General features: G+C 40.3%; 1 long non-coding RNA gene across 1 annotated transcript in view; it reads left to right on the top strand.

Moving 5' to 3' along the window:
* The first annotated feature begins 2,741 nt into the window (after nt 1–2,741).
* The window catches only part of LOC308351308, a 35,399-nt gene continuing 12,599 nt past the window's right edge, over nt 2,742–25,541 (top strand). The window contains exons 1-2 of the long non-coding RNA XR_013967574.1: nt 2,742–3,477; nt 21,895–22,085. This is a non-coding gene — a long non-coding RNA (uncharacterized lncRNA). The remainder of the gene's footprint in view (nt 3,478–21,894; nt 22,086–25,541) is intronic.

The raw sequence follows: 25,541 nt of genomic DNA, 5'->3' as shown, positions 1-25,541 counted from the left end.
ATGTGAGAGTCCATTCCTGGCTTTAAAAGTAAAAATGTCCATGATGATAATGTTTGCATGGAAAAGAACAGAATTTTTGTTTCCTCATTCTTCTGGACACCCCATGAGCACGGGTAAATCTGCTCAGACTGAAGGAGAGGATGGGGCGCCTATTATCGGCCGCTGCTGGAATCACCACTGTGTAGACAGAGACTTGGATTCGGAATATAATCTGGATTCAGATAGAAGGACCAGACAATAAATGAATGGTGGAGGAGACAATAAGCAGGTTTTATATTACAAGTAATGACCTTAAAATTCAGATCCAGGCCCATGTCCGATTTCCGGGGTTTGATTTGCTACTGAAAGTTCAGATCTGCGATCAGATCTGCGTGGGTGCTGGGAACGGATGTGCTACGGCGGACCGAACGTCCCTAGATCTACCTGTATCGTCCATAACTCTTGGAGACGCAGTATTTCTTCACTTATCCCTCTGTCTAGCCTATGGTGTCGATCTTCTAGAATGGATTTGGTGAGCCCATCTTAGTGGGAGCACTAATCAAATTCCTTTTCTGGAATCTTCCCTTCTTCTCAGGTATGAACTCACATCACCCTTGAGTCAAGTACACTTTATAGTCCTGTAATGCTGAGTGACTTAGTTAACCTATCAAGCCTTAGTTGCCTTATCTGTACGATTACCTCCTCTGCATCATTTCTGTTATCTGTGCTTGGCTCAGTATAATCTGGATAAAGTCATCGCCTGGCCACAAGTGGAAGAGATTGTTCTCAGTGGCGTAGTCTTGGAGGCAGGTATTTTTTCATAAGGTACTTACCAATTTATTTCTTCATAGCCCTGTTTCATTTTCTTTGTAAAATGCTTCTCTGTGTTAGACAAATGTCTGTTTTAGGAAGAAGAGTACTAAGTATCAGTTGCTCAGGGACTCGCCCAGCACAAGGGGCCCCTCGTGTAATGTGCACCTTGCTCCCGGCCTAGCACGATGGTAGGGAACATGGAAAACATCAGCAGTTAGCATAGGACTCAGACCCTGCTCTTACGGAGCTCAGAATAGTTTGGGGATGACAGGCATAAGCACAGGAGACTGTTGTGTGGCATATGGGAGAACGCAGGCCAAGAGTGTGTTAGTAAGGTCACAGAGAACAGGGCCATTAAATCTGGAGCAGACAGGAAGCTCTCACGCATGTGGCAGGCCTCCTAGAACCTGTAGCGTGTAGGTATCTAAATAGTGCTGGGGGAAGAAATAGGGCTGATGATTTGTTCTATTCTTACTTAACCGGCAACACCTGGAAAACGGCATTTGTGTGCAGCTTGTCCCACGTGGAAACTGAGGCTTCCTGAAAATAAGCTTCTTGCCCAAGAATATAGAGTCAGAGAACTGGGGAGGGGGGTTCTGAGTGGGAAACAGCACTAGGGAACAGCCCCTATGAGTGGAAGTTAGCCGAAACAAGAAGCCAGAAATTTAGAGCCGGAAGGATTCCCGGGTATTGGGATATCCAGATAAAAACTACAGATGACCAATGTAGATATCGCTGAAATCAGTCATGAAGAGCGAGAGCCATAAACATCAAGAAGCAATTGCTTTTAAAAAGATACTTTTTATTGAAAAGGGTCTTCCAGAAGTAGAAAACTACAATCATTGCAATAAAAACTCAAAGGACAGGCTAAACACATACACAGTTGATAACGGATGGGTGAACGGCCAGATGCATGCAAACACGCTCTCTAGAAGGCAGCATATAGAAACGATGTGGGAACTCCCAGAGAGAGTGAGAGATACGTAGGTTAGAATAACAAAGTCTAGCGTATTAGCAATATTAGTAACCTACTGCTGCCATGACAAATCGCACAGACATAGTGGCTTTAAACAACACACATTTATCTCTGAGTTCTAGAGGTTAAGTTTCTAACATGAGTTTTATTGGCCTAAAACCAGGCTGTGAGCAGAGCTGTGTTTCACCCTGCAAGATCTGAGAAGTCGTCTACCACCATTCAGGTTGTTGGCGGAATGCAGTTCCTTGTGTTGTATGAGTGCGGTTGTGTGTCCTTCCTGGCTGTCCCTTGGGAGGTATTCCTAGCTCCCCATGACCTCTCCCTGGTCCCCAGGTGTGACCCTCCACCTAGAATCGGCAAGAGTGTGTTAGAACCTTCTGAAACTTGGCATCTTTCTGACTTCCTCCACTGTATGTTGTGTGCATCCAGCTGGAGAGAGTTCTCTGCTTTCAAGGACTCTGGTGATGACATTGGGCCCACTCAGATCATCCAGGATGGTCTCCCTATTTGACAGTCAACTGATTAGTCCCCTTTATTACATCCCCTGAGACTCGGAGCTGTGTGGCATTACATATCCACAACTATGACACAAAGGTGTGAAGACCTTAGAGGCCAAAATTCACACATCTCATCCCAGATGAACATAATGGAAAGAATGAGTAAGAGACTGTTTCTTAAGAGAGGTTTTCAGAATCATGTCAGAGAGCAGAATATCAGAGTTCTGAAATATACAGACCCACAGCTAAAGAAGGCGCACTTCAGTAAGTGTGACAAACACAAAGAAGGCCAATGCCTTCGAACACCCCGTGAGATGTGCATTATTTTGTTTTTCAAGATTTTATTTATTTATTTATTTGTCAGAGAGAGAGAGAGAGAGGCAAAGGCAGGCAGAGGGAGAGGGAGAAGGAGACTCCCCGCTGAGCAAGCCACCCCCCCGGCCCCAGTTTGTGGGACTCAATCCTTGGACCCTGGGATCATGACCTGAGCTGAAGGCAGATGCTTAACTGACTAAGCTACCAAGGTGTCCCGAGATGCACATTATTGTTCCCACTTTGAAGAGGAGGGAAAAAAGGGCAGAGGGTTCTTTGTCAAAGGTCATCCAGGCCGGTCTAATTCAGGTCATGAATAGGGTGGTAGAGGTCCCTTTGTGCCTCTCTTCTCGTGAAGTTGTGAATGAAGAAAATTCTGGAGCTGGCTTTCATGTTATCACAGAGCCTGCAGAATGTAGGCCCATGATGCTTTGGGAGTGCTCTGTATGTGTGGCTCATTTGCATACAACAGAAACCACTGTAGCTGGTTTAACTAGGAAATGATTTAGTGCTGTTTGTAGCTGGCCACCACTCACGTGGCCTCCTTCCCAGTGTTGTGCCCTCTTGTAATGCCTTCTCCTTGAGGGTAGGCTGAACTTGGTATTTTGATTCTAATAAACAGAATAAGGTACATGTGGTGAGGTGTGTTTTGCAGAATTAGTGACCAAAAGACTGATTTCCATCTTGCCCATTTCTCTTCATTCTCCCTTATTCGCCCTGATGGGAGCTGGCTGCCATGTTGTGCACTGCCCTGTGGAGAAACTCCCATGTTAAGGAACCGAGCAGAGCTTCTGGTCAACCTGTGCTGACCTGAACCCTGCCAGCTGGTGAGCAGGACTCATCCAGCCCGCCGTGGGCTCGAGTCTGGGAGCAGATCTGACCCTGTTGCTGGACCTTCAGGTGAGACAAAAGCGTTGGGTGCCATCTTGTTTGCTGCATATTGCCTGGATTCTTATCACATGTAAATAGTACAATAACAAGTCCTTGTGTGTTAAGCCAATGCATTTTGGGAGCAATTGGTTACACACATGTCATTACTATGTGATGTAGAGGGTGGCAGACAAAAATCAGTTTTAGTGCCTAAGAGCAGGATCTGACTGATTAGGAAAGCCATGGCGAGAGACTGCTGAGTCCGTAAGTCCAAGACTGAGTTTTCATCTGACCACGTTCTCTCCAGACCATGATCGTCATAGGAAATAAGCACAAATGAAATCATCCTTATGTCCTTTCTCATTAGTTTTGTCGTTGCTCCTTTCTTTACCCCTTATAGCCTTAATTTTATCTTATATTTGTATGTTTTTATCTTTCTCTGTCTTATACACACACATACACACACACCATTAGCAACACCTTTACTCCTTTTTTTCTTCAAATATCTAAAGATGTTTTCTCCAATTTTAAACAGAATGATGAGTTAGCATTATAGGTTTTGAGAAAAGGAACTTTATATACATATTCATAGCAATAAAATATGGGAGCAAATTCTCCATGTTCCAATATTCACGGGAATGAAAAGCGAGTGTAGCGCAAAGGGCAAGTCCCAGGACGTATCTCATCAAGGGCGCAGAGACCACGTCATTATAAAACCCTACACAAAGATTAATTTGGAAATCATTTTATACTTCCTGCACTAAGACAACACAAACTTTTCATTCCATGATCTGGGCTGGATAATGATGATCGTCAGCTTATTCTTAAAAACTGGGGCTCGGTGTTCAGTGTTGGGAATGTGGTGTGGTTGCTAGATTGGGGGTATCCCGTAGATGATTCTTGCCACGACTACCGTCTGGGATAGTAGGAGATTAAAACAGTGAAAGCCACTAATGGAAGTCTTGAGTTTAGGGGAGGAAATGAATGGCAACCCTGATAGCACGTCTTCACGGAACTCCAGGGCCACTGGCTTTGGAGCATATGAGCCTCTATAGAGGTTTAAGCACGAATGCAATTTACTCAATTAAATTCCTTCAGCTCCTCCTCTCCTGTGTGCTCCAGAACACCCTAACCCTATTCCTGTGGGAAACTCTTTCACCATAAGTAACACCGTAGATATCCAGTTAATTGAACAACAACAACAAAAATAATTAGCGTGCAAAATTATTTTAAAAAATCATGCTAGACAGGTGAATTTCCTCTAGAAAGTACGTACACGAGGACTACACTGCTGTGGTTTTCTGCAGAATAGAGAGGTGGCTAGGTGTGATAATAGTTGCTCAGATGTAATTCCTATAATAATGAATAGTTTTGGCCTTGTCATGTCCCAAATATGTATTAGTCCAGGAAAGATAAGGAATATAAGGACGTGTTCATAATGGTTTCCAGTCCTAAGCTTACGCTTATACAAATATATCATTGTAAGCTACTTACATGATATGTATGAAAGAGTAATATCTGGAAAGTAAAATGTAATTAACTAAAGGTTCATATTATAAAATCTATAGCAATTTCTAAAAAATAGTAGTGTAGCCAGTAAGAAGTAAAATAAATACTAAATAGAAGCAATTAATCCAAAAGGAAATAGGAATAAGAACAGATAAGACCTACAGAAAACAACCAACGAGATGTCAGACTTGAACTGAACCATATTAAATAGATAAAATCTGTGACTTAAATAATTAATTATAGTTCACCTATACATTCTGAATAAAAGATACCAGACTGTTAGACTAGATTAAAAAAAAAAAAAGTAAAACACAATTCTTTGCTTCTTAAAATAACCACACTGTAGATGTGGTGATAGAGTATGATAAAGTCAAAGAACAGAAAACGAGACACATTTCAAGCCCATAGCACAGGACCCAAAAGTCACAGACCACGTAAGATAGAAAAAAACAAAACAAAGCAAGATTTAGTCATTGTAACTTTAAAAACCTTTGCTCCCCAAGATACCATTCAGAAAATTAAAAAGCAAGCTGTAGCTTGAGAGAAAATATTTCTAACACATGTATCTGGCAAAGATCTTGGAGCAAGAATATTTAAAGAATACTTACAACTCAGGAAAGAAAACTACTCAGTAAAAAATGGACAGATGATGTGGACACCGGAAGAACAAAGATGACCCGACAGCCAAGTACGTGGTGTTTCACAACTTTAATCATTGGGAAGCTATAAATTGAAGCCACATAGGATATTACTATGGTTGTCAAAATCTGCCGCCGCCCAAGTCTCCATCAGCCTGTGAGTGGATAAACTGATCTATGCTGATACGGCAAACCACTGGATCATGCTCATATCCTAACAGCATGGACTGCTGACTTCTGAGTGCATCAAGTAGAAAACTCTTAAAAATATTTTGTTGATCAAAAGAACACTGACACAAACACCTCATTTACATGAAAAGACGGAACTAACATAACTGGTGTATGGTTACAGAAATGAGATCAGGTGTTTCCTTGACCTCGGGTTGGTGCAATTAATTGACTCTAATTTGACTTGTTAAGATAAGGCAAGTACGGGGCGCCTGGGTGGCTCAGTGGGTTAAGACTCTGCCTTCGGTTCAGGTCATGATCTCAGGGTCGTGGGATCGAGTCCCGCATCAGGCTCTCTGCTCAGCAGGGAGCCTGCTTCCCCCTCTTTCTCTGCCTGCCTCTCTGCCTACTTGTGATCTCTGTCTGTCAAATAAATAAATAAAATCTTAAAAAAAAAAAAAGATAAGGGAAGTACTCTGCAAGTAGGCTTTGGCAGTGTGGACACTAGCAAAGCCCACTGAACTTTATACCTAAAATGGGGTGCATTTTATCGTGTGCAAATTATACCACAGTAAAGTTAATTCAAAATAAAGTGAGGCAAACTAGTCGAAGGACATGTTTTATAGCATAGAGGCAAGGGTTTAAGTATGAGTAGGATTCCAACTTTCAAACAAGAATTAATTCACAGGTACTAAGCCGGGCAAACGTGTAGGGCATCCGTCAGGAGAGATGACCTTCATTTAGAAGAGAGGATTAACCATGGTGAACCTGGCTGTTTGGTTGACTGAGTGTTGTGAGGATAGTATCGAGAGCTTGTCCATTCTAAAAGGCATTCATTATTACCCATTTCAGTTTTAATTTGCTTTTTCCTCATGACCTGTGAAAACCTTTACACATCCTGATCTGCCGCAAGATATTTTGGTTTGTGAAGTGTCTGGTCAAAGTTTTTGTGGCTGTTTTGGTTTAGTTAAGTTTTTCTTTCTTTCTTTTCTTTTGAGTATTGTAACTTCTTTTCTTTTCATATATTGTGAATAAAAGTTTTATATATTATACATAAACGTTCTTTTTATATTAGGAAAAAATTAAAACTTTTCCCCCAATCTAGAATTGTCTCTTTGATCTCCCAAATATGCCTTGAGATGAGGAGACAACCTTATGTCTGATAAAAGCCAGAAATATCTGAGACTCTGCTTCTGATGTCATGGCTAAGCATAAACAGAGGTCACAAAAAATTCCCTCCTAACTTTTCCTCTAGAATATTTACAATTATAGCTTTCCTATTTAGGTCTCAGGTACACTTGGGATTAAATTTTTGCATCTGGTTTTAGGGTGAACAGGAGTTTATTATTTACATACGGGTAGCCCACTGTCCTCATACCACTTCTTGAAAGCACTCTCTTCTCCACCAAATTGCATTCATAATGTTGCCAAAAATCAGTTGCCCTTATATGTTTCAGTCTGCACTCTAATATTTTTCCCCAAAAACCTTTTGATGAGGTTTTTTCCAACCGTACAGAAAATGTGAAAGACAAAAAAAAAAAAGTACAATGAACATTATGTTCACCTACAATTGTTAACATCTTTCTATATTTGTTTTATTTCTGTTTCTTTCTCCAAATTGCGTGTGCGTGTGTGTGTGTGTGTGTGTGTGTGTGTGTGTGTAACCCCATCTCCCCATCATTGTGCAGGCTCCCACCAGCCTTCATTCCCTGAACACTTGCTTTGTGCCAAGACCTGTGCTCGGGGATTTGTATGGAACATCTGATCTCAGAGGATAAACCCTCAGTTCTTTTGCCATTAAATACATTAGTTGCAGAATTTTCATAGATATTCTCCATCACTGTTAGGAAGTTCTCCTCCTAGGTTACTGAGGGTCTTTTATACGAATGGAATGTTGGATTTTGTTAAATGGTTGTTCTGTGTCTTCAAATGGGCATATTGGTTTCTTTCCTTCCTTCCTTCCTCCCTTGCATTCCTGGAATGAACCATCCCCTTTTTTTAAATTGTTGGAGCTGCTTGCTAAACTTCTGTTGGGAATCTTGCATCTACATTCATGAGAAATATTTGTCTGTATTTTGCCTCTCTTATAATGTCATTATTTGGTATTGTTAGCAGTGAAATGCTGGTCCCATAAAATGAATTTGGAAGTATTTCTTACTTTTTAATTATCTGGATGAGTGTATATAGAATTTCTATTATATCTTCCTGAAATGTTTGGTATAATTCAAAACTGAAACTATTTGAGCCTGGCGTTTTCTTTGTGGGCATGTTTTTAAGCACAAAGTTAATTTGTGTAATTTATACAGGGCTCTTCTAGTTATTTATTTCTTCTTCATTGAGCTTTAATGGTCTGAGTATTTCAAGGAATTTATCCATTGCATAGAAGTTGTGGTAATCATTTGCATAGTGTTGTTAATTATAGTCCCTTGTTATCCTTTTACCATCTGTAGGATCATAGCGATGTCAGCTTTTCCTTCCTGATAATAATGATTTTGTTTCTCTCTACTTTCCTGTTCAGTCTGTTTGGAGTTTTATCCGGTTTGTTAACCTTCCAAGAGAAACGTCTTTTGATTCCGTGTGCTTTCTCTGTTGCTTTTATGTTTTCCAGTTGATGAACCTCCGTTCTGATCTCTGGTATTTCCCTTTGTTCTAAGTTTTCTTCTTACTTGTTCTTCTTTTTCTAGTTTCTTAAAGGGGACGATGAAGTCATTGTTCGGAGGCTTATTTACTCATGTCATCGTACTGTGCTTAAAATTCCTCCTAAATATATCTTCACTAGCATCCCACAGTTTTTGGTATGTTGTGTTTTAATTCACATTCAATTAAAATTGATTTCAAATTTCCATTCTAATTTCTTCTTTGATCCTTGTGCTCCTTAGAGTGAATTATTTAATACCAAACATTTGCAGATTTTCTACAGGCCTTCCTATTATTGACTTCTAACTTTATTCCATTTTGGCTAAAGAACATATCCTGTATGACTGGAATTACTTTAAATTTATTTAGACTTGTTTGACCAGACTCCTTTTATGCCAATAGGGTCAGGTTGTTTGATTATGTTGTTTATATCTTATCTGTCTTCTTTGATTTGTTGGTGCCCTTTTTCTATCGATTATTAAGTGAAGGTTAATGAAATCGCTGACTTTAGCTGTGAATTTGTCTATTTCTCTCCATAGTTCTATCCATTTTGGGTTCTTATATATTAAAACTGCTATTAAATGTCTAAATGTCTAGAATTTTTATGCTTCCCCTATGGATTTATCCCATCATCCTTATGGTATTACACATTTTTATTCCTGTTAAAATTCTCTTATAAGAAATTTACTTTATCTGAATCTAATCTATTTTATTGTTGACTAGTCTTAGCATGATACACTTTTTCTATCATTTTATTTTTAATCTATTTGTCTCATTATATATATTTTTATGCAATCTCATAATGTCTAACATTTAATTGGGGTGTTTAGACTATTAACATTTAATTAAATTATTTGTAATGTTAGGTTTAAATCCATCTTGCTACTTTTTATTTTTATTTATTTGTTTATTTAATTTTTAAGTAGGGTCCCCACCCAGCATTGGGCTCAAACTCATGACCCTGAGATCAAAAGTCACATGCTCTACCAACTGAACCAGCTAAGGGCCCCTATTTTGCTACTTCTTAAAATTTGTATTACCTGTTCTTCTTTTGCCTTCTTTACAGTTTTTCTGATTTCCCTTGGATTGAGTATTGTTATGATTTATTTTATTTCTTTTATTGCTTATTAGCTAGAATTTTTAATTTTCTTTTAGGAGTTAACTCAGTGATTATAATGTACAAGTTTAACTTAGAGTTTCACAAGTGTTATTGTTTTAGTTTAACCATCAATTTTCCTTTAAGGTTTTTAAATAATATATAGTTTATATTAATAACATAATTTAATATATGATGTGTATTTTATGTATTTTTTATATTTTTATATACATTATATATTTTTATACTGTATGTTTTATATACATTTTTCCCATGTAGTTACCATTTCTGGTACTCTGATTCACTTTTATAAACCTTTATTTCTGTATGGTAATCATTCCCTTCTGTCTGAATGACTAATATTAACATTGCTTTTTTATTTACTTACTTACTTATTTATTTATTTATTTTTATTAACATATGATGTATTGTTTGCCCTGGGGGTACAGGTCTGTGAATCATCAGGCTTACACATTAACAGTACCATTCTTATAGTTGATGTCCACCCATGATGAAATATTTCAGCTTTTTTATTGATGAAAAAGTCTTTACTTCACCTTTGATCTTAAAAAATACTTTTATGTTTTTCGGAACTTACAATTTTTGGATGACTTTTTTTTTTTTTTTTTTGGTCTTTCACTACTGTTTTCTAGTGTTGTTTCAATAGTTAATCTGCTACTGTTCCTTACTCTGTTTCTCTGTAGGTAGCATGTTTCTCTTTCTCTTTATGTTTTTTTTTCCCCCTCTCTTTTAGGACCTTCTTTTTACCAGTGGCTTATAGAAATTTAATGATGGGCCTTGCTGTATTTTTTTCCCATTTTTTATTTTTATTTTTTTATTTTTTTATTTTTTTTAAAGATTTTATTTATTTATTTGACAGAAGAGATCACAAGCAGGCAGAGAGGCAGGCAGAGAGAGAGGGGGAAGCAGGCTCCCCGCTGAGCAGGGAGCCTGATGCGGGGCTTGATTCCAACCCACTGAGCCACCCAGGCGCCCCTTTCCCATTTTTTTAATACTTGGCTCATCACCCTTTTTACATCTATGGGTCTGTAGTTTTCACTGCACTTGGAAAAATCTTGGCCAGTATTTCCTCAAATATTATTTTTCTCCTTCTTCACGACACCACTTACACATCTCTGAGGCCTTTTGAGTGTGTCCCAGAGCTCACTGACACTTCATTTTTCATTGTGTCATTTTCTGTTCTCTGTGCTTCACCTTGGGTTGTTTCCTCAAATTCACTAATATTTCTTCCAACACATCAGATCAGCTCCTCATGGCATCCAGTGTATTTTCCACCTCACACGTTCTAGCTTTCATAACTCAAAGTACAATTTAGATCTTTTGATATCTTCCATGACTCTACTTACCTGTTGTTTGAACATCAGGCATGCTTCTACGGGAACTATTTGTTGTCTTTCTGGTAATAGTGATGTCCTTACCCGTTATGGGTTAATTTTGATGGATTGATTATTTCAGCCAACTCTACTTTATAGATGACCATACTTAACATGGAACTTTTCCTGTATTCCCCCTCACAGAACTCTTTTATTGTTTCCCATAGAAATTGGAAATGGCATTTTTTTAAATAAATTTTTTAAAATTTTTTAAATTTTAATTTTAATTTAAATTAAAAAAAAATTTTTTACTATTTATATCTCTTACTAGAATGTTCGCTAAGCAAGGAAGGACTGTGTCTTCCTTTTTTCCTCTCTTCTCTTTTATTATTTTATCTGTTTCAGGTAGCCCTAGCTCTTGTTTGTAAAGAAAATTAATAAATATTTATCAAAAATAAATTTTTATACCAAAATTTTTCCATAATCTGAATAGTTAAGTAAATAATATTCTATACCACATGCGATCTTCTTGGAATACTTCATAGTGTTTCTTGATAATAGTATGCATTCTTTGTTTCTTTATCTTTCTTATATCCCAAAATTTTAAATATTTTGAATACAGAAGTTTATTTATATTTTGAATATAAGTATTTTGAATACAGAAATTTATTTATATTTTGAATACAGAAGTTTAGCACACATTAACTGTCTTTGCCTGCCAGAACTTAGTACTTTGCAAATAATTAAAAAAGCGTGGTGTGTGGGGCGCCTGGGTGGCTCAGTGGGTTAAACCTCTGCCTTCGGCTCAGGTCATGATCCCAGGGTCCTGGGATCGAGCCCCGCATCGGGCTCTCTGCTCAGCTGGGAGCCTGCTTCCCCCTCTCCCTCTGCCTGCCTCTCTGTCTACTTGCGATATCTCTCTGTCAAATAAATAAACAAAATCTTAAAAAAAAAAAAAAAACATGGTGTGCCACGGTATGAATAATATCCTGTCATTTGTGTAAAATATGCAGGTGGGTTTTCATATACACTGACTTTGGCTTATATGAATAAACGGCGTAACAGGTAATATGGTACTAACCATCATAAATATTTGTGTCAGGTGACAACACCAAGGATATTTTTGAACATAATTTATGAGTTGTGTAACAATGATGGTGGGGCTCCTTGCACTTCTCCAGGAAACTATATATATATATATATATATGCATATATATATATATTTTTATTTATTTATTTATTCGTATATAATTTTTCTCTAGAGGGGCACCTGGGTGGCTCCATTGGTTAAAGAGTCCACTGCTCGGGTCATGATCCCAGGGTTCTAGGATTGAGCCCCCTGTCGGGCTCCCTGCTCAGTGGGGATTCTGCTTCTCCCTCTCCCTCTGCCTGCCTCTCTGCCTACTTGTTCTCTGTCTGTCTGTCAAATGAATAAATAAGATCTTTAAAAAAATGTTTTTTCCTCAGAGAGGGGGAGAGAGCAGTGGGGGAGGGTCAGAGGGAGAGAGAGAATCCCCAGCTCCATGCTGAGCACAGAGCCTGATGCAGGGCTCCATCACGCAACCCTGAGATCACGATCCAAACGAAATCAACAGTCAGATGCTCAACTGACAGAGCCACCCAAGTGCCCCTAAAACTGATATGTTTAAATTGATACTATAGATAGTATCTTCCAGCAAATACCTTCTCAGTCTTGAAAATGTCCTGGGGCTGGAACAGCTACAGACTGACGGGGTGTCTCCGGGGACACCGTAGCAATGCACCTCGGACACCCTCTTCAGAGCCCAGGCCAGCCACCCCGTAACCCTCAGAGCGCGCTTTCTGAGCCCACGCGGGTGGGTCCACTTCCCGCATCGGCCACAGAAGAGATTGCTTTCTAAAGGCGGCTGTGTTCTGGTGTTTGAATAGCCCATTCCTGGGAACAAAGCCTACATGTGTCTGACGTTGGAACGGGCCAAGGTTCTAAATAATATAGCCTGTCTACTGCTTTTGTTGGTTTAGCTAAAAGACTCCGCACTTCAGCGTCCAAGTGACTTGGATTTATATCTCACCAAACACGACCAGTGTTGTTTATTCAGGCGATTTATGACTTCTATGAGCTTTCGTTCCCTTTTTTCTGCGTGAGTGAGATAACAGTGTTTACCTAATAGAGATGTGCGAGAGATTCCCTTATATATATTTATGTATATAATATGTTTATTAATGTGTGTAACATTTATTTATATTCATATATATACATACACACACACGCATACATATGTATGTGTTGGCATAAAATAAAATGACATATATTAGGTAAGAATGAGCCTTTTAGAAATTCTGTCTGCCTTTTTCCGGGCCTCAGAGTTTTCTCTATTATACTATCTTCTAAAAACAAAAACAAAAAACACACACACACACACACACACACATATGTGTGTGTGTGTGTGTTTGTATATATGTATGTATATACATATGTTATGTATATATGTATATGTATATATATACACATATATGTATGTATATATGTATGTGTATATATATATGTATATATATATATATATCTTACATCGTCTTAAATAGGATTGTTTTTAGAATTGATCCTCTAAAACTCTTTCCACCCCCTTAGTTGTAATCTCACTTTACCAGATGCTACTACTAATTATTTGATGATTTTTTACCAATATTTCATATCTAGATTTCTTGTTTTCCAAACCAGAAAACGCAGTCTCTCCCGAGCAGCAGAAGCGATCCCTTGTGCACAGTAGACTCCGTAAGCCCGTACTGCTCTGTGGAGTGATCAGGAGCCAGGAGGACACGGCAGGCTGGCGTGTGGCTGGCGGGGGGCAGAGCAGCAGGGCCTACTGGGAATCCACAGCAAAGCTAGAAAAGAAGCCTGCAGGAACCTGGACAGGCCTCCCTCCCTTTAAAATTGTCTTCCAAGAAGCCCAGCCTGTGTGCTTTCTGGGATATTGGGCCAAATCACGTAGGCGCGCAGGCCTCGGTCACACAAGTCCTTGCTTATACGGGGAAGACATCAGTGCGGGGTTGAGGAGTAGGAAGTAGTGAAATCTTTTCCCACGTGGATCTGTGGCCTCCACCATCCTGCCGGTCATCTGGAGACCATGCGGAGCTGTCTCCTGAGGCTGCTGGGCAGTCACCCACCCACAGCGCTCCAGCGCGTGCCGAGGGGACGCTGTCCTGCTCTTCACCGCTAAAGCCATCTCAGCCGTCTTGGGCAACTGAAGAGATTGGGTGTCCCTTCACGAAGGTGTTCTAGTTAACTGTACACACACACACACACACACACACACGCAGTAAAGCCCTGACACCACTTTCCTCACATCTAACAGGCTATCAGTGAACAGCAGCCACTGTACCCAGAAGATGCCCATTCACCGGGGCAGTAACGATGCCGAGAACTATTGACTATTCCTAAGTAAAGGGAGCGATTTCCAGTTTATTGATAGGAAAGGAACAGCCATGCAAATTCAGGGAAGGGAGTATGTGCTTCGTTCAACCGCAGACCCAAGATTCTGAAACAATCTTCCTACCCCCTTTTTCTCATGGTCGCTTCTTCCTTGTGAGCTCTTCCCCCATGGGCATAATTAAAGTTTGAAGTAAAATATTTATGGGAGAAAGCAAGGTCATAACAACGTGGCTTATTGAGGCATAATGTACATGCAGTAAAATTCACGCTCTGTAGGTGTACAGTTTAAATAGGTTTGAAAAATATATACAGTCATGTAACCACCACTGCGATCAAGGTGTAGAACGACCCTCCCATCCTCTACCTCGGACCGTCATGGACCTGGTTTTGTCCCTATTCTTTTTCCATTTTTCTGATGCCTGTGGAGTCCTGTGATATGTAGACATCTGGGTCTAGATTTTTTCACTTACTTAGCTTTGTATTAAATGTCGATCTCTGATTATCGTGTAAAATACTTCTCAGGTCGGGGTCATCAAATTTTGATTAGAAATTGTTGGAATTAAAGCCCTCTTCATGCCACAGTTTTAATGATTCTATAAAAGGATAATTTAGAGTTTACGCCATCATGGTCACTTATGGTTTACTGAAAGTGGATGACGTCTGTGTTGAAGCTGGATACGTCTCTGTTTTGCCATCCTCTGAATTCTCTTCCCAAAGACATCTATTTGGTACAATTGCACTAAAGTGAGCCGTAGGTTCATGTGAACCCCAGTACTGCCTTCAGCCTGCATGAACATACCTCCCTGAGCTCCAGACCCCATCTGCACTCATCACCTCTACGGCCTGGATGATGGTGACCTTGGGTTTATCCTTCAGTGGGAGAAGTTGTGGTTGTCGAACACCCAGAAGATGGTATCATAAAGTAGCACATCTGGTTTTTCATTACTGTGCCTAGTCTCATAGACTCCGTCTAGGGCACCAGGAAATGGGAACACCAAGAATGTGCTGTCTGAGGACTTGTTCTGTGGGTGGGTGCAGATGTCCATAGCACCCAATCCATGGCCTGAAAGAGAGTAAATCTTTAAACATCAGATCAGAATACCTACACTTTCTCCCAGCCATGCTTTGAGCAATAGAGTAAATGGAAAGTGCCTGGCCCAGTGTTTGTTACATTAACTGCTCGTAAGTGTACAATTCAGCAGCATTAAGTATATTCACAGTGTTGTATAGTCACCGTCATGATCTGTCTTCAAAACTTGCATCATTCCCAACATAAACCCTGTACCCATTAAACAGTAACTCCTTACGCTATTGTCCTGGCCCCTGGGAATCTGCTTTCTTTCTCTAGGAATCTGCCATTCTAGGAGAATCACATGGTACCCATCCTTTTGTGCCTGGCTTGTTTCATTAAATGTGTTTTCAAGATCCATTCGTGCTGTAGCATATGTCAAAAATTCCATTCCTTTTTGTGGCTGAAAAATATTCCACTTTACGTATATGCTAGCTTTTCTTTATGCATTCACTTGGTTTTGGACATCTAGATTGTTTCCACCTTTTAGCAGCTAATGCTGCTGTGAACACTGGTGTACAGATACCTGTTCAAATCACTGCTCTCAGTTCTTTTGGATATATTCTTCGGGATGGAAGTGGTGAATCATAGGGTAGTAACAAATTCTGAGAAACCACAAAACTGTTCTCCACAATCGTTGCACAATTTTATATTCCCACCAGCAATGCTCAGATTTCCAGTTTCTCCACATAATCATCAGCATCTGTTACGTTGTGTGTGTGTTACGTTGTGTGTGTGTGTGTTTTAATATATCCAACCCCTACCCCCCAAAGGTGTGACATGACATCTTACTCTTCCAATCTGACTTCCTTATGGACTAAGGATGTGAGCATCTTTTCATGGGCTTGTTCACCATTTGTATATTTTCTTTGGAGAAATGACTATCCAAGTCCTTTACCCACTTATAGATTGGATTGTATATTGGTTGTTGTTATTGACTTTTAGATGTGCTTTATGTATTCTGGATATTATTCCATCATGAGGTATAAGGTTTGCCAAATATTCTCCTGTTCTGTAGATTACCTTACATTTCTTAATCATATTCTGTGAGGTATAAATGTTCATAATTTTCACAAAGTCCAGTTTATCTATTTTTTTTCTTTTATTGCCTGTTATCTTGGTGACATATCCAGAAAGTTGTTTTCAAACCCAATGTTGTGGCGATTTCTCTAATGTTTTCTTTTTTCCAAGAGTTTTATAATTTCAGCTCTCAAATGTGTATCTTTGATTCATTTTGAGTTAGTTTTGTATATGGTATAAGCTAAGGATGCAACTTTATTCTTTTGCATATGGATATCCAGTTTTCCCAGCACCACCTGTCGAAAAAATTGTCCTTCACCCTTTAAATAATCTTGGTGCCCATGTTGAAAAGCAATTAATCATACATGCAGGAATTTATTTCTAGGTGCTTTATTCTAGTCCGTTGATCTATATGTCTGTCCTTATGCCAAACTAGCATATTGTTTTAATTACTACACTTCAAAATTGAGAAGTATGAGTCCTCTAACTCTTCTTTTTACTTTTTTTTTAAATGATTACTTTGTTTATTCAGAGCCTTGCCTCTTGTAATTTCATGTCATTTTGAGAATCAGCTTTTCCATTTCTGCAAAATAAATAAATATAATAAAAAGACTCTTGGGATTCTGATAGGGGTTGTATTACAACTGTGGATGACTTTGTGTGGTATCAACATTTAAAAATATTGTCTTCTTCTCCATGAAAGTGAACTGTATTTCCATTTATTTAGATATTCCTTAATTTCTTCAGCGGTGTTTTGTAGTTTTCAGCATGCTAGTCTTTCACATCCTTTGATAGATTTATTCCTAAATATTTAATTATTTTGGATGATAAATGAACTTGCTTTCCTAATTTTCTCTTCAGATGTTCATTGCTGCTGTGCAGAAACAAAACTGGATTTTTTTTTTTCCTGCATTAGTCTCATACCCTGCAACTTTGTGGAATACATTTATTAGTTCTAATAGATTTCTTGTGAATTCTTTGGGTTTTCATCTGTGAGTGGAGATCATTTTACCTCTTTATTTACAGGTCAGATGTCTTCTATTCAATTTTCTTATATAATAGCTCTGGCTACAATTTCCAGTATGTTGAATAGCATTAGTGTAAGTACCCTTGTATTGTCCCTAATGTCAGTGGAAAGGTTTTCTGTCTTTCATCATTGAGATGTTACCTGTGGATTTTTCATGAATACCCTTTATCATGCTGAGAAGTTTTCCCTCTGTTCTTACTTTCCTGTGAGCTTTTATTATGAAAGAGTGTTGGATTTTGTCATATGTTCCTTTCTGTATCAATTGAGATTATCATATTTTTTTCTCCACTCTATTAAAATGATATATTACACTGGTTGATTTTTTTTTTTTATGTTGAAACACCCTTACATTCTTGTGATAAATCCCACTTATTGAGGTGAATAATCCTTTTAATATGCTGTTAGACATGATTTAGTAGTATTTTGTTGGAGATATTTGCACCTGTATTCACAAGGGATATTGGTCTGTAATTTTCTTCTCTTAACAGTGTCCTTATCTAGCTTTTTAATTCTAGCCTCAGAATAAGTTAGAAGGTGCCACCTACTCTTCAACATTTTTTGAAGAGTTTGAAAAGGATCGGTGTTACTATTTTTTTTTTTTTAATGTTTGGTGGAATTCACCAGTGAAAACCTCTGGTCCAGGACTTTTCTTCGTTGTGCCGGGATTTTTTGCTGAATCATTCTCTTTAATAGTGTAGGTTCATTCTGAATCTCTCTGTCTTCACAATTCAGTCTTACTAGGTTGTGTGTTTCTGAGAATTTGTCTGTTTTGTCTGTTATTCAGTTTGTTGGTGTACAAGTGTTCATGTATACCATGTACACCCTCTTCTAATCCTTTTCATCTCTATAAGGATAAAAGAAGTGCCCCCACTTTAACTTAGGATTTTAGTTATTTGAAACTTCTTTTTCTCCTTCTTTGTCCATTTTACTAAGTGTTTCTCCATTTTGTCGCTCTGTTTGAAGAACACAATTTTGGTTTCACTAATATTCTCTCTGATTTTCTTATCCTCTTCAGTTATCACACTTTTCACCTTCAGAATTTCTTTTTGGCTCCCTTTCATGATTTCTCATTGATACTCTCATTTTGCTCATATACCTTGTTCCCGTCTTTGCCCATGTCCTACTTTGGCTTTTCGAGCATCTTTAAGTTGTTTAAAGTCATTGTCTAATAAGTCTGCTACCTGGAATTCCTCAGGGATGGTGTCTTTACATTCGTTCTCTTCCTTTGAATGGCTCATGCTTCTCTATTCCTTCATGGACCTTGCGATTTTTTTTTTTGTTTGTTTGTTTAAAACTGGATATTTGAATTTTATAATGCTTGAACTCTGGAAATCAGATTTTCCTCCCAACCCCAGGTCTTGTGGCCATTTCTGTTGTTGGTGCCGTCATTCTTGCTTAGCTTATCTCTACGCCAGAGATCTGCCGAAGGTGGAAGCTTAAGGTCTCCTCGGGTATTTTTTGAGTCTGGGCACAAGTAGTGCCTTCCTAAATGTTTCCGTATTTGTGGTTGATTTTGAACGTCCAAACAAAACAACAGCTGAACAGGTGCAGTGCAGCTCCTTTAAATTTTCTGGACGTTGCTTCCGTCCTATTGGGATTAAAGCAATGGCATCCAGCTTTCCCGCCCACCAGTTGGTGATCCAACACAGCAATACACAGTGAGAACACAGAGCCCTGACATTGGAGGACAAGGGCCTTATTGCCCACTCTGGGTCCATCAAGTGGCCCATAAATGCAGGCTGCTGCCGGCCCTGGGCCTGGAGGAGGGATGAGGGATCAGTCACTAGCAGGGCACTCACCGCTGAAATTGATGGAAATTGACTGCAGTTCACCAGTTCCCTGGAAGTCGCAAGAGTCAGATCAGCTCCGGAGTTCCAAACACATCATCTCATCCTTCTTAGCACTTCCTGCTCCTCTGTCCTCCCTGCTGTCTCTCCCGTGCTCGTTCTTTTTCACTGGCCGTTCCTAGATCAATCCCCTGCTCTCATCCCTGTTTGGTTGGTTTATGAATCAAACTCATGGGCTTTCTTATCAACAAAGTTTAAATTGTGTTTGACCGAAAGAAGACACTAGCAGGAGACCGGAGAAGATTGGAGAGTGGTAGGAGAGAGGGGTGAGGGTGTTCTACGCCCGACACACCGCGTATCCCAGTGTTACCACAATTCTGCCAGAGGTTGTGTCCTCTCTGACATCAGGGCCTCCTGGGAGCACCGCTTGTCCAGCTCCCACCATATCATCTCATTCTGGAACAAAGTGTGTGTGTGTGTGTGTGTGTGTGTGTGTGTGTGTGTGTGTCTACTGTCTAAATAAAGGAAGCAATTTTTGGTTTAATAATAGTAAAATACTACACTAATAATGGTGGTGTTGTGGCTGAAATATATAGACACATGCACACACACATCTATGTCTGGATTATGTGCATGCATGTGTATGTGTGTGTACATACATCACTCAAAGGAGTTATGGGTTATAGATACCAGCTTTTTCTTCGTTTTAAAGTTTAAGAAAGGTGTTCGAGAGAATTTTAATGAATAGCCTGCAGTTACGAAGCTGGTTGGTCATTAGGTTCAACACAGGGATTGTGGAGGTATCTGTGCGCTACGCGGGGAAGGGGCTCTGCCCCCAGCTAGGAGACGCTTCTCCACGTGCACAGGTGCTCCTCTCATCCCAGTGATGTCATGCGGGGCTCCTCAGGCCTGGGACGTGGTCAGACTCTGTTACAGGTGGAGAGCCAGACAAGTGTGGCTCCCCATTCTCTAATGTCGAATAAATCTGCAGAGCAAAGGTAGGTTCAGTGTATGGTGTGCTGCTTCTCACAGAGAGGGTCACAGTCCCTCTATCAAAGATAAGACAGCTGTTTGTTTAGTGGCTAATTTTTGCCAGAACTATTCATTACTGTCTCCTGCTAACAGATAGTTGGAGGAATTTCTAAGAAGCAGTAGAGGGGATGGACAATGGACTCTAACCAAAGGTATGATTAAAAGAATCAAACCCCAGAGTAGTGATTGAGAGCACATGTAAGCTTTTTATTCAGTGATTTTTGTGGAATGGACTGGCATATTTCCCTTTTCTCCCATTTAGCTCAACTTTATCTAATATTCAAAATCCATCTCAAATTTTTTGGACATTAAAGACATTCTCTGTCTACTTCAGTCTACACTGATCATAAGTTTTTTTGTGCCTTCTAGGGTATTATTCTTATGGTCTCTTTGTCTGAAAATAAATATTTTTAGCATCTGTATATAATGTATTCCAGAATTACTACTTATTTCATTATTGCATATCTGTTTTTCCTAATACAATGAAAATCCCTATCGGTAATTATTTTTTAACACATATAGTGCCTCAAGACATCCCTGAAAAAGATATTTTCACCCTTGAGATATATTTTTTTTAAATCTAGGGAACTACCACCTTCATCGTAACCTCCCCTCCCCCATTCCACGCATTGATCATCTCACCCTTCCAGCCTCCATTCTGCACAGCTCCAGCAGTCTGTCATGAGAACAAAGTTTGGGTTTGCCAGTGAGTTCTGTGGATGCCGACTCTGCTTCCATCAAGCATTTCTGCAAGAGGGTTACAAGTCACGGCATTAAGTTGTGGTATCTGGTAGACTGTCTGTCTTGTTGGATCCCATGCTCTATTCTTCCATAGAAAACATCACAGAGGAGGCACTCTTTCTCCTGAAAGAGAGAACACTCTGTAAGAAGACCTCTTAGCTCGGAAGAGTTACACATTTGCCCAACATCTTGTTTACAGAGATGGATTGTGGTCAGACGAACTTGGACTCCCTTGTGGGGAAAGTCACCTGATTGTAAGATCTAGCCAGGAAGCAGAGATGCGCTCATGTGAGTCTTTGCTGAAGACTAGAAGGAAAGAGGGCCAATGAGGCTCTGCTGACCTGCCTCCATTCTTGGAATTGTCAGACTGGCCCTTAAATGTGGTCCGTGGTTCCTAGGAATTGTCTGTCTCCTCCCTGACCTATGTTTTGCATCGGTACCTCCCTCCCTTCTCCCTACAGCACACACACATACAGACACTGGTTTGACTTTTTTTTTTTTTCCTCAATATGATGTTATTATTAAAATCTGGGTTTTTACCTCAAGTCAGCGATGAAGGAGAGGCTTTAATTGTTGTCATTGGTGTTACTGTTGCTTTCCTTCCCCGCCGTTATGCAGCGGCTAGGGGACAGGGCAGCACGAGGTGAGGTCTGCCGGGGTGGTGTTGGGGGTGGGAGGAGAGCCAGGGCTCAGGACAGAGGGCGGTCTCCCGGGATGCTGGGGATCATCAGGAGGGGAGCTTCCGGCTGGAGGATCTCAAGTACCACTTCTCTTCTGACTTAGTCTTCCCTTGACTTTTTGCGAAATGATCCCCCAAAGCCCCACATGCATCCACAGAGAAAGGAGAAGAAGTGGGCAGAGGGCTCTTTTGGCTTTGCTTGCTGTGAACCTAGAGTGGAGTAAGGACATAATCCTAAGGAACAGTGTGGGCGATCCAGAGTCACAAATAACAGGATTTTCATAGACCTCTATGTTTTCAGTGTCAGATGGAGAAGACGGCTTGTTTAAGAATCACTACATCTGAATGAACCCAAGGATGAACTCTGGGAGCAGGCTTGAGTTTTCTTTCTACCACGGAGGAGCCGTGTGGACTTAGATTTCGTGCTGTCCCTGTTCTTCAGTCCTCTTCCATGGACTGTGAGGACGAAACTAGCACCGTCCATTGACTGAGGTGAGTTATTTGAGTCTAGAGTTCAGTGGTGTCTCCACTTCTCAGTATATGGAAGTCATCCTGGTGCTTTGCTCCAGACCCCCTTTATTTTTCCTACCTTACTGACCTCATCCAGTCCCATGGCATTAAACTGATAGCTCCCAACTTTATGTCTCTGGTTCTTCTGATGTCCAGGTTTATGTAATCAACCCTCTTCTTAACCTTTACTCTTAGATAGGGGATAGGCATCTTGAATTTAATGCATCCAAACTTTTTGATAAACTCAACCATCTTCACTGACTTTCTCTTATGTTTCTGCTTCCTTCATAAATGACACTATTAGCCACTCATTTGCCAAGCTGAAAACTTAGAGGTGCTCCTGGATCCCACTCTTTTCCCCACCCTCTACTTCATGTCCAGATCCGTTCCACCAGCATATCCTGGTGACTCTACTACCAAACTATATACTGTGTACCAGTTCTCCGATGCCCACTGCTACTCTGCTCATCCCAGTGCTGGTCGTCTCCCATATGGATCACTGAAATAACCTGAAAACATACGTGTCTGCTCCTCTCCCACTGCATTCCATTGCCCTAACAGTGATCAGGATGGCCAGAATTTTAACAGGTGCATAAGACTTTCTCTTTCTTCACTCCTGAAGCTCATTCATTGTACTTTCTCCTCCTTAACACAATGACTTTGAGTGCAAAGATTCTATGAAAATGCATGTAAATATCCTCAAGAATAAAACTTACATCATGATTACAGACACCCATCGGACAGTTTTACAAGCTCTTCTCTGAGGAGCCACTGCGAATTAACTCTTCCTTCTGGGCACTTGACACTGAATGAAACGCTCCACTAGATTCTTACACATTTAGAATAATATCCGTGTGGTTTTTCCACTATTTGAGGACGTATATGACCAAATCCCTGCCTAAACGTTGACTTCCTTTCATTCTTGTTCAATGACATAAACAGTTTCCCTGTGTATTTTTCCCCCAAACACCCCATGCCTCTTGCTGCCTTGAGAACTTTGCACTTATCTTCTCTGCTTGTGGTTTTCTTCTCCTACTGCCAGGTAAGCCTGGTGTTTGTCTTTCCTGTCGTTAGCATGACTGTAACTCATCACTGAATCAGGTAGCCTTCCTGTCTTTGCTACCTTCCTTCTCCCATTATCATTTTTTCTTTTTCCTTATAGCTCTTACCAGTGTCTGCAAACGTTTCACTTACTTTTTACTTCTGATTGCCACCCCTTTCCCACCAGAGTCTCAAGTCCATGTGAGCCGTAGAGTTCTATATGCCCAAGGGAAGGAAGAGTGATTGGCAGTAGTTACTCAATGTTTCTATTGGGGGAAAAAAAAGAGATATGAATGAATAAGGGAAAGGACGAAAGAGGGGAGGCAGGAGCTGTACGTTTAGAGAATATTAGATTAAATTTTGACCTACATGTTTTACACACTGCTTCCCCCTGGCAAGGTTGGGAGCAAGATGTCTGGGCTTTCCCATCAATTAAATACATGGCCCTTGAAATGAGAGTGCGTGGGTTCTCTTAGAAGCCCAGTGTGACCGGAGCATGGAGAGCTGAGTGAGATGGGATGAGAGCTGTGGCCGGAGAGGTGGAGTGCGTGCCAGCTTAGGAAATGTGGGCTGTGGCCTCTGGAAAACTAGAGGACAGCGTGTTTCGAGTCATGGAAAGACATGTTCTTGAGCACTCTATTTTGTGCCCTGTTACCCGTTGCCATGAGTATTTGGTAGGCTTCCTGAGGCAAAGTGTTGGATCTGGTACAATGAAGTGCATGAGAAACATTTCTAAGACTTCTAATTGTAAAATTAAAACAATTACAGCAAACCAACAGAAAACCAAAAAGTAGGGAAATGAATAACCCTTAGTTTGTGCAGAAGAGATGGCATATTGGTTCCATTATTATCCAAAAACTTATGCTGTTTATTTTAGGGGTGGAGGGTGGGTGCGTTTTGGAAGAGAAATGACTTAAAAACATACCTACAACCTGTGAATAGAGAGGAAGCTAGAGGGAAGCTCTTGTAGTATCTCTCCGGGAACCGTCATGAACTGCAAGGGCGTACTGTCCATTACCAAAGTAAAGGTCTTTGCCTTGTATTTCCTTGGGGAGTTCAGAATGAAGTCTTTCCAATTATTTCTGTAGGACTGAATTGCTACCCTCTCATCAAGACTTCAAACCAAGATTAAGATACGGCCAGTCCTGAAGCAGAGGACTGGAAGAACTTTGTAGGGACAAAGTAAGGGGGAACGAAGAGAGCAGGTCCGCATGCTCTGTGGCAGGTGGATGGGAGCCTGAGGGTGAGTGGACAAATGGTCAGGAGCCATTGAGCCATGCGTTACCTGGTCAGTGAATAAGAAAGCAGATGCCTGTACGGATACAGGCAAGCTGAGACACCCCTTAAGTGGAACTGAGGAGTCTTACCTAAAAAGAATCCCACCTTGTAAGCAAGGATGGAATCTGTCTTGCAGATACAGTCAGTAAACACGTGGCTGGCACAGAGCCCTTGGCAAACTAGTGTCAGACAAGTCACAGGCCCTGGCTGCGGTCATGATGTTTCCCTTTATCTCTACTTCCCTCTCCTCTCTTCAGCACCTTTCCACTTAGCATGTCTAGCACGTTATTAAGTGTGCCCTCGGATACTGGGTTAACAAATATTTTCCTTTTTTCCATTAGTTTCTTATCTCTTAGAAGCACAGGCATGTTGAGACTCATAAACACCTTAAGAAATCCCACTCTAGGGCGCCTGGGTGGCTCAGTGGGTTAAGCCTCTGCCTTCGGTTCAGGTCATGATCTCAGGGTCCTGGGATCGAGCCCCGCACCGGGCTCTCTGCTCAGCGGGGAGCCTGCTTCCCCTTCTCTCTCTGCCTGCTTGTGCTCTATCTCTGTGTGTCAAATAAATAAATTAAGTTAAAAAAAAAAAAAGAAAGATGTTAATCAAAGGGTACAAACTTTTAGTTATAAAATAACCAAGGTCTGGGGATCTAATGTGCAGCTTGGTGACTACAGTTAACAGCCCAGTATTATATATTTGAAAGTTGCTAAGAGAATAGATTTTAAATACTCTCACATATTACTAGATAGATAACTATGTGAGGTGACAGATGTATTAACTAACCATATATATATATATTATATATATATAATCACATTGTACGTTTTAAACTTACAACGTGTTACATGTCAGTATCTTAGTAAAGCCAGAACAAAAAAAGAATGAAGGAGGAGAATTAAACACTGACATGGGGAATTTGCTAAACTGAAAATTAAGTCGGTTGGGTTTATTACGAACTCCCAAACCCACGGGCACTCGTCCCAGCTTTCCCGGTCAGTGAGCTGACCGCCACAAAACGCCTGTCCAGAACCTTTCTGTTCCCAGCCCCCACAAAAGTGAGACCTCTCATCTACCAGAGACTCCAGTTCATCTTAGAAGGACACAGACTCAGGTGACTTT

The sequence above is a fragment of the Martes martes genome, assembly GCF_963455335.1.
Source record: "Martes martes genome assembly, chromosome: 10".
Lineage (NCBI taxonomy): Eukaryota > Metazoa > Chordata > Mammalia > Carnivora > Mustelidae > Martes > Martes martes.
Note: the sequence above shows the minus strand (reverse complement) of the source record. Positions and strands in the feature narration are given on the sequence as shown.